At 36.9% G+C, this 16,337-nt stretch overlaps 1 protein-coding gene and 1 pseudogene across 1 annotated transcript in view; both read left to right on the top strand.

The window, feature by feature from the left end:
• Window positions 1-16,337, top strand: part of ADAMTS3 (ADAM metallopeptidase with thrombospondin type 1 motif 3) — a 253,456-nt gene that overhangs the window by 167,532 nt on the left and 69,587 nt on the right.
• Window positions 11,383-14,650, top strand: LOC117022648 (UDP-N-acetylglucosamine--peptide N-acetylglucosaminyltransferase 110 kDa subunit-like; annotated as a pseudogene).

Genomic DNA, 16,337 nt, shown 5'->3' with positions numbered 1-16,337 from the left:
TGCACATAGCACTTCTTAACTAATATGGAAAAGCATTACTTCAGTTACTTTCCTTCTTGGATTATTTAATAGGTTAGTGTTGTTACATTGATGTGACTGAGAAAAATGAAATCTAGATATCAGATAAAACATTTATTATGTTTTATAAGATAAGGACATATGAAGTTTATTGTTTATTGTACTAGGTCTTATCATCCAAGCTAATTAATATCACATAGAGAAAAGACATTACATTTTTAAAATAAACAGATCAACTGAAAATGAACAGTTCATACTGTAGTGTATAGTAGTGTATTGTAAATGTACAACCCAAATCATACAATTCAGGATCTCCTGGAGTGCTTCTTGAAGTGCAGATTCTAAAACTCATTACAGACTTACTGTAGTCAAATGTCTCAGAGGAGACCCTAAGAATTAGGTGATTCTTAAGGCACATGAGAGTGCTGTAGAGAAACCATGTTTCTTTTCTTTTCTTTTTTTTTTCCTTAATGTTAGCTAGAATGACAGCTGGTTTTATTTAAAGACCTATAAAGTACACTAAAGCAGTGTTCAGCATACATAAATACCAAAGTAGTTTATATCATGTCAGGAATATGGAGGGGGGGTGTCCTTTTGAAGAATGATCTCATAGGCATTCTTTGGCAAAAATCTGACAAATGTCCTGTGTACTCTAGCTAGGCTTACATTAACCAGACATTCCACTCTTTAAGAAGTAAATTTTGTGGATTGATTTAAAGTGTTTTTGTTATCAAGTCACTTTTTTTAGGAGGAGAGAAGGCAGTCTTTGTGGGAGGCTTTTTGCCGTTCTTGCATAAATTTGTTTGCATCAATTTAGATTGCTACGTTATGTTCTTCAGGGATTTTTATGATGTTCTCAAATGTTTCACATTTCTATACTCATGTGTCAAACAAGGCATTGGCGTATGATAGAATAGATTCATATTTAAACCTTATTGTGTTTCTTTGTATTTTTTTCTTGATTTATAGTATACATACAGTAAAGTTTATAAGTCTTAAGTTTTCAGCTCAATGAATTTTTACAAATGTAACCATCATGCATATCAAGTTATAGAATATTTCCAGCATCCCAAAAGCTTACCTTGTACCATCTCCTAGTCGGTACCCCACCAAGGTAATCACCATTCTGAATTCTATTAACACCGTGTGGTTTGGCCCTTTCATGAAATTAGTATGTATAATGTAAATTAAATCATATAATATTCCTTTTTTGTCTGTTTTTTTCAAACTTAATATTATGTCCATAAGGTTAATCCATGTTGCTGCATGCAGTAATAATTTGTTCATTTTTATTGCTTTCTACTATTCCACTGTACAATTTGCCATAATTTATTCATCCACTCTATTTTCCAGTTTTACCTATTATAAGTAGCTATGAATATTTTTGTGCATGTATTATGGTGGGTGAACATATGCACTCATTTCTGTTTCAGTTTTACATAGAATTGCTGTGTCATAGGGTTTTCATATATTCAAGTATAGTAGAAAATGCTAAATGGTTTAGAAAGTCGTGTACAGATATACATTCCCACTTAAAGTGTATGAGAGTTCCAGATGATTCAAATATTATCCAATTCTTGGAATTGTTTCATTTTCCATTTTAGCCATTGAAGTAGGTATGTTTTATCTAGCTTTATTTTTCCTGATGTCTAACAATGTTGAGAACCTTCATATGTACCTATTGGCTATTAGAATGTTATTTTTATAAAGTACATAATTAAGGACACATTTAAAAATGGATGTCTGTCTTGTTCTTGTTGGAGTACTTAGTATGAGTACTTAGTACTTTGTAGGAGTTCTTATATATTCTGGTTATGAATGCTTTGTCAGCTATATGTTGCAAATATTTTCTCCAACTCTGTGGCTCAGTACCTTTAAGTAATGTTTATAGTTTTCAGTGTAAAGGTCTAGCACATCTTTGTTAGATTTTTTTCCCTGAAAATATTGTTTTTATACTTTTTTAAATGGTATTGCTTTTCTTAATGTTTCTTGATAAATTTCATTTCTCATCGTTTGCTGTTAATACAGGTAACCAGTGAACAACAAGAGTTTGCACTACATGGATCCACTTATATGTGGATTTTTTTTCAATAAATATACAGTTGGTTCTCTGTATCCCCAGGTTTCACATCAGTGATTCAAACAATATTTTCAGTCTGTGATTGGGAATCCCTGGATGCAGAGGGCCCACTGTATACATTGTTTAATGCCACTTTATATAAGGGACTTGAGCATCTGCAGATTCTGATATGCAGGTGTGGTCTAGAACCAACCTCCACAGATATCAAGGTACTGTAGTTAAGTTTTTGATAAGTCAAAGGTTGTACGTGGATTTTCAACTGTGCAGGGGTCAGCACCCCAACCCCTGCATTGTTCAAGGGTCAACTGTATATCAAATTCAAGTAATTTTCTATATTTGGTTTGTATTCAGTTACATGCTTAATTCATTTATTAATTCTAATAGTCTATCTGTAGATTCTTTTGGATTTTCTATAAAATCAACCACATCATTTGGAAATATTGATGTGTTTCATTCTCATAACTCATAATTCTGTATTATTTTATATTCTTGCTTACTTGAGTGTTTTTTGCAACTCTGCACATGCCTGCAGATGACTGAGAAAGCAGTTTTAACTTGGAAATTACAAATAAATTTTAGTGAATAAGCAAATTCACAAGTACGGAATCCAGGAATAATAAGGATTTACCTATTTTATATGTCCATAAGCTATAATATATCATATAGTATTACAGTGTTTGCCTCTGTGTGTATTGTGATAAGATTAATTTATTTACTTGTACCCATACTCTTGGAAGTATAACTTGTGTCAAGGTTTTCTTTGATATTATCACTTCTTGTACTATTAGAAACTTAACAATTAGCTGTTGTTTTCCTTTTCCATTGCTCTACTTTTTTCACACTGACACTATGATCCATTCATCTCCTCATTTTTTTCTAACCTCAACATTTACCTGCTGATTTGTTCACTCATTTATTTGTTTACCAAACATTTATTGATTTCTTATTGTGTTTCAGGCTTATTGGACTACTTTTTAGCACATTTTCCATTTATAAAAAAGGGATGCAATCATTAATTATCAGATTTTTTAAATTACAAAAGTATTCTGCATTTAAGAACATTTATTTATGCCCCTCTGTCTACAATACCATAGTCAATATAATAAAGAGTTCCAAAGCAAATAGGATAAAGTTTCACTAACTCTCAAATTCTTGTGTGAGTGCAACTGTATCCTAACAAGTAGTATGTGGTATATACCTAGCTTTGTTGTTACATGAAATTGCGTGCTGTGGTGAGTTTTGTTATCTGTGACTATTCTTTGCTCTACAGAGAACTTACTCAGATGTCCATTGAATAAGAGGAAAAATATAACACATGAATTTTCCCTTGAACATTTTTTTTTGGAAGTTTTGCCTTTACGAACATTAATTGAAAGTCCTCTGGGACTGCTAAATATATTGATTATAGTCAGATGAAATGATCCTTAAACAGGGAAGATTTTCATCAAGGTTTTTAAGGACTTTTTAAGATAATGTTTTGTTCAGGTGGACAACATTGTAGGCTGATTAAATAAGTAAAATGGCAAAAATGAGTAAATTTTAAGAAATAATTAGGTTAATTCTTCTAGAGGAAAATAAAATGAAGCTGCAATAAGAGATGTATAGTTTAGGTAGTGAAAAGTTTGGCCAATGCCAAAATGTTTAGATTTAATGAAGAAAGGAAATTTGCACTACTAAAAGCTCTTGGAGTAACATTTAAAGAAGGTAATCTAAGTGGTTGAACATATGATAGAGGAGACATAAAACAGCTAAAGAGAAGAAATAGACCAATATATAGAACCTGCATTACAAAGTTGGATGCAGAAATGCAAATAAAGTGGCAAATCTAAGAATATTATGTAGCAAGAATTATCACAATTTGGCAACGGCCTGATGAGACAAATAAAGTAAAAATAACTTCAGGGTTTTGATTGCCTGGAAAGAAAGTACAATATTGTTGAAAGATATATCATGTTGAGATAAGTTAATGCTTTGAGAATAATAACAATGAGAAGACAGTGGAACAGAAGGTAGAGATGCTCTGTAACTCAGGATAGGTAAGCTCAGGTTTAAAAATGTGTTGAAACTCTCTGACTGAACGAGTTGTCCAAGGAAGTCTGTATACAAAGCAAAGGTCTTGTGTAATTCCCAGCAACACTGGATCCAGCGAAGAGCCACCTAAAGGGACATACGGAAAACTAAGAGGAGAGAACGAAATGCAGAGTTGAAAGACTGCGTCAGTGAAAAGAGTATGTGGCAATTCACTGTATTGAAGAAAGCAAAGTTGGCTGAAAAATGGAGACAGTGGTCTAGAGAGATAGGAAAAGAAATCCTCATTTGACTCAGGTCAATATCTATAAAGAAGGAGCTATACTGACTGAAGCCTGGAATGGAAAGGGGTAGAGAAGGGTATCTGCAGGGAGGGGACTGAAAGCTATTACATTGCAAACAAGACAAAGATAAAATGAGTAATTTGAGGAATGTTGTCTAAACAATCCTTGGACTAGGTTAAGGAGTGTATAACATATTTTTTAAGAGCACTTGGCACATAATTGATGTTCAATAATGTTTGTTAAATAAATGAGTGACCTCTCTTTCCTGCCTTGTATACATCCTATGGCTTTTGCTGCATTTTCCAATGACTAAAAGTATATTAATAGTGATCTTTGAGAAACAGTTATATGGCAATATAAGCTAGAGGCCAGATTGGCAGCAGTTTCTGAGGGATGCAGGAGAGACCAACAGAGGTGTCAGGCAAACTCCACAAAAGTGTAGAATCACAGAAGCAGTATTCTAGAAATAGAAGAAATCTTTCAGGCCATTGACTAGCTCTACCCTCTTATTATACGGCTATGGATTTCAGGTCCAGTGTTGTTAAATAACTTACCATATATATGTCAAGGTTCAGTTCCAGGAAATTGAAACCACACTAGCTATTTTAAGCTTGAAAGGATTTAATATAAATAATTAAGTGCACATTAAATTGTTGGAAGGATTGGAGGAGTGGCCCCTAGGCATGGGCTCCAGGACCAGTTCCCAGAAGGATACAGCAGCCTGGCCCACCGGGGCAGCTGCTATTGCGGCTCTAGTCACAGAGGGGGGAAATGAGCAAGCTGCTGCCGGACCTGTTGACTCCAAGAACTTGCCACCGAGGATGATTTCTGAAGATAACAAGCTGCCATTCCTACTACGACACTTTCCTCTCAGCATCCACACAGCTCACGACTAGACCTAGGATGCTGCTAAAGAAAACACGTCTCCAGTGTCTCCCCAACCACATTAGCCACGTCTGAATTCCAAACCTCACATGAGGGCATCAAATTGGCTTAACCAGATTCTCACCTGGAATCCTAGCTGCAAGTACACTGGGGCAGGTAGTTCCGGCTTCTGTGGGGGTAGGCACCACAAGGAGATTGGACCCCTTGTGTACAAATTCACCACTCCTGTCCCCACAACCAGGAAAGACCGTCACTGCAAAAAGAACATGGAAGCCCTGTTAGGCAGTCAGTCTGTTCCACTGAACACAGGTGCGCAAAAGAGAATTCGAGTCATCCCTGCCTTCTAGAAATCACATTCTGAGACTGAGAGACCTATCAGAAGAAGGATGACCACTTAATTCACTGTTCAAACGAGGAGACATACGAAAATGAAAGAAAATACTGCTAATATTTATGCCGGGATAACAAACATGATACAGAACTGCCCCAGGAGAATCAGCCCTAAGCCTGTCTATAGAATATTTAAGATTCTTCATGATCTCGCCTCAGCCTCCCTTGTTGACCACATCCCTCAACACAAATCTTCACTTACTTTTTGCTCCATCCTCTTTGAAGTTCTATTTCCCCAATATGTCAGTATTTTTCCAGGTCTTCTGCACATGTGTGTCCATTGCCTCCCTATTTCTCCACATGTCTAACTTTTGTGAATCTTTTAATATCCAACTCATATGTCACCTCCTCTGTTGAAACTTTCTAGATTTTTCCAGGTGGAATAACTTGATTCTTCTTCAGTTACATACTTACCTGGAATGAAAGTATCTGTTTATAGATCTTTCTCTCCTATTCAGCTGTGGCATCCTCAATGACAGGCACTGGACTTACTTATCTTTTATTCTTAGAAGCTAGATCATATTCTGTGCTGAAAAGGTGCTCAAGAAATGTTTGGAAATAGATGGGACGAAGGCATTAAGGAAGAGAGGAAGGGAAAAAATGAAAAGGAGTGAGGGGAGCAAGGAATGGAGGAGGGAGGAAAAAAAGGAAAAAGGGAGGGAATGGGGATGGCAGGAGGAAAGGAGCTAATGAACCTTTTCTAGTAATTCTAACATTTTCATATATGAGGATTCTCCTTGTGTTACCAATCTATTAGATCTCTGTTAATTGAGATGAAATAAACTGACATTCACTTAGAAATAGACTTACTAGTTATAGTTTGGGTTTCCCTCTGATATTTGAAGAAAATAACAATATTTATTTAATGATAGTGGTTAAATGTCTTCACTACATCTGTGTTAATCTAACCAATATGTAACTCCTCAGTTTGAGGTAAATATATTAAATTTGGGTTTCTTGTGCTAAAAATGCAAAAAGATCTTTAAAATCTAGAAAGATGAACTTAGATATAATAAGACCTAATGCACCATGAATTGCCTTTGTTTCACCTTCCTTCACTTACCACAAAATGATTCCTTTTTGAGTGAGCAGTTTCATTCTGCCTGTTGTTGATTTTAGGGGCCACGGTGAACCTTGATTTATAGAACTTACTTCTTGCCTTCACCTCTGTAACATGACTTCCTGAAGTACACCCCCAATTTTCTTCATCTAAACGTGATTTTTAAAAGCCGAGTTGGCAATTCTCTAAAAAACTTAGTGCAAAACATTTTCAGTGAAGATTTCAAACATTGTGTCCTTTAGACTGTAAAGCAATACCTATGTTTGCTAAGGTTTTAATTTTTTGAATTCTCTCCATGTTTTTGTTAAGTAGCAAGCAGCTGTTTTTTTTTGTTTGTTTGTTTGTTTGTTTTTCCTTTTGGCTACTCTTGGAAGACAGTTTCTTTCTGTAAACACTTTTACAGTATCTTTTGGTTCAGCCAGCTCTCAGTGAATAAAGAAGTTCACATTCTTTTCTGAGAAAGGTGAATAGAAATTTTTTTTTTTGGAGGTTTACTAAATACTATTCAACCTTAAATTGTTCTCCCTTGCATATGATACTCTGTGTTGCAAGGACATTTTCAAGGAGATTTCATAGCTCATAAATGTATGATTTTTTTTTAATTAAAAGAACAATGTCAGAGTTTTTACACTGAACATTTCACAACTAGCTAACTTCCACAAGTCCAAGTAAATGTGTCTAGAAAGTCATTTAGGGAAAGGTGAATGCCTATAGAAAATTCTAAGTCATGTTACAGGATAGCATGCTGATAAACCCAAGCTTCTAAACCACCATATGCTCTTAGCAAAATCCAATTAAGTGAACTTCTGCTTCTGGCCAAGATGAAATAATAAAGACTGGATTTACCCTTCTGCTTTAAAATACCAGAAATGGACAAAATATGTGAAATAATAGTTTGCAAACACTGGGTATCTGGCAATGGGCACTGGTCCCTAAAAATGAGAAATAAATGAGGTGAGCCTCATCATTACCCCAGTTTATTGCCTGGAGGGTTTCCAGTCTGAATGCGAGGGAGGGAGAACTCAGGCTAAGCCTGGCAGACACTCAGAGTTGAGAAGCCAGAGCTAAGACACTGGGAGATGAAGGTGGCCAGAGTTCACAGGGCTGAGTATGAGAGAAGAGAAAGCTACAGACAGACAGAGCTCTGCACATTTGTAGTGGTTATCCTCTAGTATTTAGCTGAGTCCTGGTCTGCACATTCATGTGAGGAAACTATGCAAAGCTTGAAAAAGAACCACCTGAGAGACCTAGAGGTCACAGTGCCTGACTTCCGTTGGACTGGGAAAAGGGCTTATTCCTCCTAAGCAGACTGGAATATCTCATGATTCGCCCAGCATTGGAGAAGCACACACAGGGGTCTTGCCCCAGTTGGTCTGAATTATTAGCTCTAGATGAGCCTCACTCTGATCCTGATTAATATATCTTAAAAGTAAGACCTGAAAGGACCAAACTGTTCTCAATTAATTTAACTGCATCCAAGAACAAAGCTCAAGAATATTTACAGGAATACAGATACATCCAACAGCCAACAAGGTAAAACTTTCTATGTCAGACATCTGATTAAAATTACCAAGAATGTAAAGAAGCAGGAAAATGCAAAATGAAAAAAAAAATCAGTCAGTATCAACCCAGAACTGACAAATGTTAGAATTAGAAGATAAAACATTAAAACAGCTAATAAAGCTGTTTGTATTCCATATGTTTTTTTAAAAAATAGAAGATCTAAAAATACTCCCAATATTTTTTGCTTCCATATGATCAGTACTATCTGGGAGAATGTATTATAGGCATGTATTTATATGGGCAAAATGTAAATATAACTGTCTCTTTCCTCTGGCATATTTTATTCCTTAGACTAAGAATAGTTTCATTTCAGCAACGTGTAGTTAGTGGAAATTCACTTTCAGATTGACTCAACAATTTTATTTGAATGCAAAAAAATGCTATGTTATTAAATTTAACTTGGATATTGACATTTGTGGGTTAGGAATTACACTATTCCATTCATAATATTTGATAGCAAATATTGTTGTGCCATAAATTTGTCTTAAATTTGCAGTAGTTACTATAGCTTAAATATATTGAGAATATATTATATAATTATAAAAACTGACCTTCCGTTTGAACATAAGTCAAAACTATTTAGTCAGTATTATCCAAATGAGCATACCACTTTAGATTTTTTAAAAAAATGCAGAATGACCACTTCTTCAATATTGTGTTATGCTAGTATGCATTTTTAATTCCATGTTTTTATAACTCTATTTCAGTAACAATTTATCGGAGGTTGCATAATTAAAATTTTATTGCATCCAACAAAAAGGCATAAAATGAACTTTTAATCCCTGAGGATAAAATTCTGGTCTGTGTTGTGGATATGTAAAGACTTAAATAATCAAAATGTCATGTTGACTCAACTTTTTATAGGTTCTCTATAAATCTGGAAAAATGACAACATTTTATTTTTCAAAGAGACTGAAAACGTCTTTGGCAACATTATGTGTATTTGATGATGCCTCCAGACTTTATGGATACTCGGTGCTCTTCTTTAAATGGTGAATGAGAAGATTATGTATCACTGTGATAAATTACTAGAATTCTACATTGTCATGAAGTATTTTATATCATAGTGTAGGTTCTCTTGTAGTGTAGCACATTTTATTCGTAAAAATATTTTAATTGTGAATTGTATCCTTCAAGGGTTTAGCAACAAATACTAGTTTGGTGCAAAAGTAATTGCAGTTTTTGCAATTATTTTTAAACTTTTAAACCACAATTACTTTTGCACCATCCTAATAAATTATATATATCAATCATATATGATCAAAAAAACTGTAACAACAATAAGCACCTTTAATAATTTAAATTAGTGAAATTATGGCCCAATTATTAATTATGGAAATTTAGCCAGGAGGAAGATTTTAGTGATCCTGTAGCATAGCACATTTATTTTACAGATAAGAAAACTGAGGCTCAGATAAGTTTGGCATCTTTCTCCAAATCATACAGATGGATCATTGCAGAGGTGAGGCTCAAGCTTTGTTCTCTTTGTATTATTTGTCCGTTGCTACATAGCAAATAACCAAGAACTTAGTGCCTTAAAACAACACTTAATTTATTAGCTCACAGTTCTGTAATTCAGAATTCAGGTGACTGGACTGGGTCCTATGCTTAGAATATCTAAAGGCCAAAATCAGAGTTCTAGTCAGGTTGAACTCTTATTTGGAGGCTTTGGGAAAGAAACCACTTCCAGTTCCATCAGGTTGTTGGCAGAATTCAAGTCTTTGTTGTTGTAGGCCTGAGGTCCCCGTTTCCTTGCTGGCTGTTGTCTGGGGTTCACTCTCAGCAACTATTAATAGATGCCTCTCTCTGGTCCTTGCACAAGCTCCCCGCATCTTCAGAGCCAGCAGTGTCACATCATAGCCTTCTCATGGTTCAATTTCTGACACTGCTTTCTGCAACCCACCAGAGAAAGCGCCCTGCTTTTAATGGTTGATGAAATCATATCAGGCACACCGGGATAATACCTCTATCATTCCTGGTCAACTGTGCCATCGGACATAATCATAGGAGTGATACCTCATCACATTCACTGGCTCCAGGGATCTTTGTGCGGCCATTTTAGAAAGTCTGGCAACCAAACTCTTGAACTACTTTGATTTTCTTTATGTTATATTATATAGTCATTCCGAAAGATCTACACTATAAATTTGAATAAAAAGTTTACACACACACACACACACACACACACACACACACACAAAGTTCCTTTATATCTTACCCATCTATATCTTTGATATTCATGTGGCTTATTCCATTATTTCGCAAGACCTGTATTTTCTGCCTTTTTTTGAACACCTTATTTGAAACTGTACATTCCTCAACTTGTCACTCTTCCTCCCCTCATTCTGTTTAATTCTTCTTACCCTGCTTCGTCATTTTTATCACTGGAAAGAGTTCTGTGTGGGAGGCGCCATGTCTGCCTTGTGTACTCCCAGCTGCTTAGAACATTGCCAGGTCAATTGGCCCTGTTCTTTAAATATTTATCGGAAAGAATAAATGACAAATGTTAGTATTCATAGTTTGGCTATAAGAACTTGTTTACATTTTTATTAAATTATTTAAATATGCCTTTGGGGGAAAATTTAGTATGCTTAAGTAATTTCTGGGGAAGTTTAAGGTAAAGAAATCTTTTACCCTTAATACATAATATATGTTAATAGTAGCATGTAAGAAACAACTGATGGAAATAACTTCACTTTGAAATTGACAGCTGTAAAATGGAACCTTACCTTTCTTTTACGCAATTGAGCTTACTTAGAAAACTTTAACTTTTAGCAGTGTGAGTTTACTAGAATGTAATCTAGTAAATTGGGCATGGGACCTCTTCCTCTGCTTTTCAACTTAGAGCTGAACTATAAAAACCATAAGTAAGAAAGAATATAATTTAAGACTGGGAGGTAGATAGCCAACCAGGGTTCCTGAGATTGGAAGTTTAACTGCTACTGCTGCTCAAGCCTGCCAAAGCTCTTGTCCAGCTGCTGACCTCTTACTAGTATCTCTAGAAACTGTCTTGCCAGTAGTGGTGACAGCAGGACTCAATCACCCCCTTCTCACACTCTCTCAAGAAGTTCCAAATGGCGTCTTCTGTGAGCAACGTGGCTGACAGCACAGATCCAATGAAAAGTGTGCTTTCATTCCAAGGGTTAGCTGAGTTGACACACTGAGAATATCAGGCAGGAGATTTTTGAGGCAACTGGAAGACACTGCCTGTAGCTCTGGAGACAAGAGCCAGACAATACTGGTGGGCTTTTAATATTTTCATCTATATACTTTCAGTGTTGAAGCCTGGACAGATCTACTCACTTTAGCACTCTGGCAATTAAACAGAAACCCATCTGACAGGAGCCTATTTGAATTTGGAGAATGTGCACAAGGAAAGAGGACAATTGTAGGAAAGCAGTTGAGCATTACCAGCAGGCATTGTGTTTCAAACCAGATTTCATCGATAGTTATATTAACCCGGCAGCTGCTTTGGTAGCAACAGGTGACGTGGAAGTGGCAGTACAAGCTTACATCTCTACGCTTCAGTACAATCCCGATTTGCTCTGTGTTCACAGTGACCAGGGAAACCTGCTCAAAACCCTGGGTCACTTGGAAGAAAGTGTCAGGTGGGTAAAACCTCCTGTTCCATGAGTAAGGTGCCTCTCTGTAGGAAGCTTGAGACCTGGATCTATGGCAGACACACACCTCCTCTTCCAGCAAGGAATGCACCAAAAAGACATATGATGAAAAATATGGCATATTATTTGAAAGTAATTGAGACACAACTGAATTTTGCAGTAGCTTGGAGTAATCGTGGCTGTATTTTCATTGTGCAAAAGGAAATTTGGCTTGCAATTCATTACTTTGAAAAGGTTGTCACCCTTGATCTCAAATTTCTGGATGCCAATGTCAATTTAGGAAATGTCTTGAAAGAGGTACGCGTTTTTGACAGAGCTGTGGCAGCTTACATTTGTGCTCTAAGCTTGAGTCCAAATTCTGCAGTAGTGCACAGCTCCCTGGCTTGTGTATGCTGTGAGCAGGGCTGATAGATCTGGCAATGGACCCCTATAGGCGAGCTATTGAATCGTGACCACATTTCCCTGATGCTTAGGGCAACCTAGCCAATGCTCTCAAAGAGAAGGCCAGTGTGGCCGAGGCACATTATTATAATACAGCTCTCTAGCCGTGTCCCACCCTTGCACACTTTCTAAATAACCTCGCCAATATCAAATGAGAACAGGGAAAAGCAGTTTGCTTGTATCATGGAGCATTAGAAGTCTTCCCAGAGTTGGCCGCTACCCATTCAAATTTAGCATGTGTACTGCAGCAGCAGGGAAAAACTAGAGGAAGCTCTGATGCATCATTAGGAGGCTATTCAAAGTCAGTCCTACCTTTGCTGATGCCTCCTCTAATGTGGGAAACATGCTAAAGGTGACACAGGATGTTCAGCGAGCCTTGCAGTGTCACACTCGTGTTATTCAGATTGACCCAGCATTTGCAGAGACCCACAGCAAGCTGGCTTCCAGTCACCAGGATTCAGAAAATATTTCAGAAGCAATAGCTTCTTACTACACTGCTCTGAAACTTTAACCTGATTTTCCTGATGCTTATTATAAATAACTTGGCTCATCGCCTGCAGATTGTCTGTGATTGGACAGACTGTGATGAGCGAATGGAGAAGTTGGTTAGTATCATCGTCGACCAGTTAGAGAAGAATAGGTTGCTGTCTGTGCATCCTCACCATAGTATGCTATATTGTCTTTTTCATGGCTTCACGAAGGCTATTGCTGAGAGTTATGGGAACCTCTGCTTGGATAAGATTAATGTTCTTCATAAACCACCTTGTCAACATCAAAGGTCTTGAAGCTCAGTGATGGTTGACTACCTGTAGGATATGTGAGTTCTGACTTTGGGAATTATCCTACTTCTCCCCTTATGCAGTCTATCCCAGGCATGCGCAATCCTGATAAATTTGAGGTATTCTGTTATGCCCTGAGCACAGATGATGGCACAAACTTTCAAGTGAAGGTGATGACAGAAGCAAATCATTTCGTTGATCTTTCTCAGATTCCACACAATGGAAAAGCAGCTGATCGCATCCATCAGGACGGTATACACATCATTGTAAATCTGAATGGTTATACCAAGGGTATTTGAAATAAACTGTTTGCTCTCAGGCCAGCTCCTATTCATGCATTGTGGCTGGGATATCCAGCGACTAGTGGCGCACTTTTCATGGATTATATCATCACTGATCAGGAAACTTCACCAGCTAAAGTTTCTGGGCAGTATTCTGAGAAACTGGTTTATATGCCCCATACTTTCTTTATTGGTGATCATGCTAATATGTTCCCTCATTTGGAGAAAAAGGAAGTCATTGATTTTAAGTCCAGTGGGCATATTTATGACAATTGGATTGTTCTGAATGGCATTGACCTCCAAGCATTTCTTGATGGTCAACCAGATGCGAAAATTGTCAAGATGAAACATCCTGATGGAGGAGACAATACAGACAACAGTAGTTCAGCTCTTAATATGGCAGTTATTCCTATGAATACTATTGCAGAAGCAGTATTGAAATGTTTAACAGAGGGCAAAATCAGATAACAATTAATGGATTCAGTTTTAGCAACCGACTGGCAACTACTCAGATCAACAGTAAGGCTGCCACTGGAGAGGAGGTTCCCTGTACCGTTATTGTAACCACACATTCTAAGTACGGGGTACCAGAAGATGCCATTGTGTACTGTAACTTTAATCAGTTATCTAAAATTGACCCTTCTACTTTGCAGATGTGGGCAAATATTCTGAAGTGTGTTCCCAATAGTGTGCTGCGGCTGTTGCATTTCCTATCAATCAGCAGGAGAACCTAATATTCGACAGTATGCACAAAACATGGGTCCTCCCCAGAACCACCTCATTTTTTCATCTGTTACTCCTACAGAGGAACATGTCAGGAGAGGCCAGCTGGCTGACGTCTGCCTGGGCACTCCACTCTGTAATGGGCACACTACAGGGATGGGAGTCCTCTGGGTGGGGACACCCATGGTGACTATGCCAGGAGACACTTTTGCTTCTCCAGCTGCACCTTCCCAGTTCACTTGTTTACGTTGTCTTGAGCTTATTACTAAAAATAGACAAGGTTATGATGACATAGCTGTGAAACTGGGAAGTGATCTAGAATATCTAAAGAAAATTCATGGCAAAGTCTGGAAGCAGAGAATATCTAGCCCTCTGGACTACACTGAACAATACACAATGGAACTAGAGCAGCTCTGTTTACAGGCGTGGGGGCATTATGTAGCTAGCAACAAACCTGATCACATGATTAAGCTTGTTCAAGTCACTGAGTCAGCCTAAATAAAGACTGCATACATGGGAGAATTGATGCTGTACCTGAGCCTCAACCTCCTGGGGGAAAGGGAACTAGATAACGTGCTTTTTACTTATCTGTACAGTATCACATTGCAGATGGGTGACAAATAAGTATAATAGAATAGCACAGCTAGGCTTTCGTCCTGCATGATAAGGAGAGACACAAGGAATGGGAAACTGCTGTTCTACAAAGAATTGACATAGAATTTTGCAGGAACCAGCTGGTGCATGGTTTCTAGAAGGTCTGCTCTCCCTTGGTCTTCATGGGATGGTTAATGTGGAGGGGAGATCTAGATTGTGCTGTCTTTTAGTGATTCCATGGATTGATTCGGTCTTCTAAAATAATTTTTTTTCTTTATATATGGGGTGTTGGAGCTTTTAAAAATGTTTGGTTTCATATGTGTTTATTCATGTGAAGAGTATATAGTTCTCTTGAGATAAGGTTTTAAGCTAAAATGTTGCTCCTTGTTTTAGTTTTTGAACTTTACAGGTTAATGAGGTCTTTGCTGATGTAATCTTTTTATAGGTTTCATAAACCACTTGAGCCTGTATCAGTCCTTTCAATGTCTGACCTAGTATTTGGAGCTATCAGCGCTTTGTTGGTTTAGATGATGATTCAGAATTTTTTTCTGGTCTATTTCCTTCACTTCCCCTCCCCCTACTTTAAAATTTCTCCTTTCTCTTATGAGTGAAGGTCACCTTTTTCTTATATATTGAAAGACATCTGTTTTTTCTTTGAACTCTCTGTTCACATCTTTTCCCCATTGGTATTTGGTATTTCTCTTTCCAGTTTTTAAGAGCTCTTTATCAATTAAATGATTGTGATATAATTTTGTGATATATATTGCAAATATTTTCTAAAGTTTTAATTTGTTTTGTGATTTTGCGTTCTTTTTGCTTTGAAAAAGTTTCTCCTGAACTGTGAAAGAATAAATTCTATTGTTATAAACCCCCAAAAAACAGTTTCTCCTGGTACTCAGCTAACAAAACCAAGTCTGATTCAAAACATCCCAGAGTGTTTTCTCTAAAACACGACACCTAGTGCCAAATGAAAATTCTTAGGAATGATTACTAATTATGAAGGACATGCTTGTGGTACTGTCACTGATGATAATAATATAGATTTAATTTTGGGGTTAGTCTTGACCTATTTCACCAGTGTTTTACCTTCGACTGCTCCTCTATGCTGCTTTCAGAAGTGATGGTGTGTGGGAAGACTTTTTTTTTTTTTTGAGTCCTGCTCTTCCTATTTCTGTTAGCAAAAATGAAATCCCAGATAAGTGTGAGTATTCAAATATTTGATCTGTAAATCACTGTTACTGTGAATACATTAAATAAATTTCATCAAAAACCATGTTATAGGTTAAAAGCTCTGAAGGACCAGCTATGTATCTAAGTAATTACTTTTCAGACCTTGTAGGGTATTATATTATAACTGTCTTCTGGACTTGGTCTTGAAATCTGTATCAATTCAGCCTGAGTAGTAGTGAAGTGTACTACTACTTGGTTTGGAATACAAATTAAACTGAGCCCTCCTGGAGCTTGAATTTTTGGTATTAAGAACCATTGGAATAGGATTGAGGGCTTGAAGTTTAAACAAGCCAACATGTGAATATATGTTTTGTCTTGCTCTACTATGCTTATGCTGTCCAGTAACAGATGATTTTTTGTC

Source organism: Rhinolophus ferrumequinum, chromosome 5, assembly GCF_004115265.2.
Source record: "Rhinolophus ferrumequinum isolate MPI-CBG mRhiFer1 chromosome 5, mRhiFer1_v1.p, whole genome shotgun sequence".
NCBI classification, from domain to species: Eukaryota; Metazoa; Chordata; class Mammalia; order Chiroptera; family Rhinolophidae; genus Rhinolophus; species Rhinolophus ferrumequinum.
This window is presented reverse-complemented; position numbering and strand designations above follow the sequence as displayed.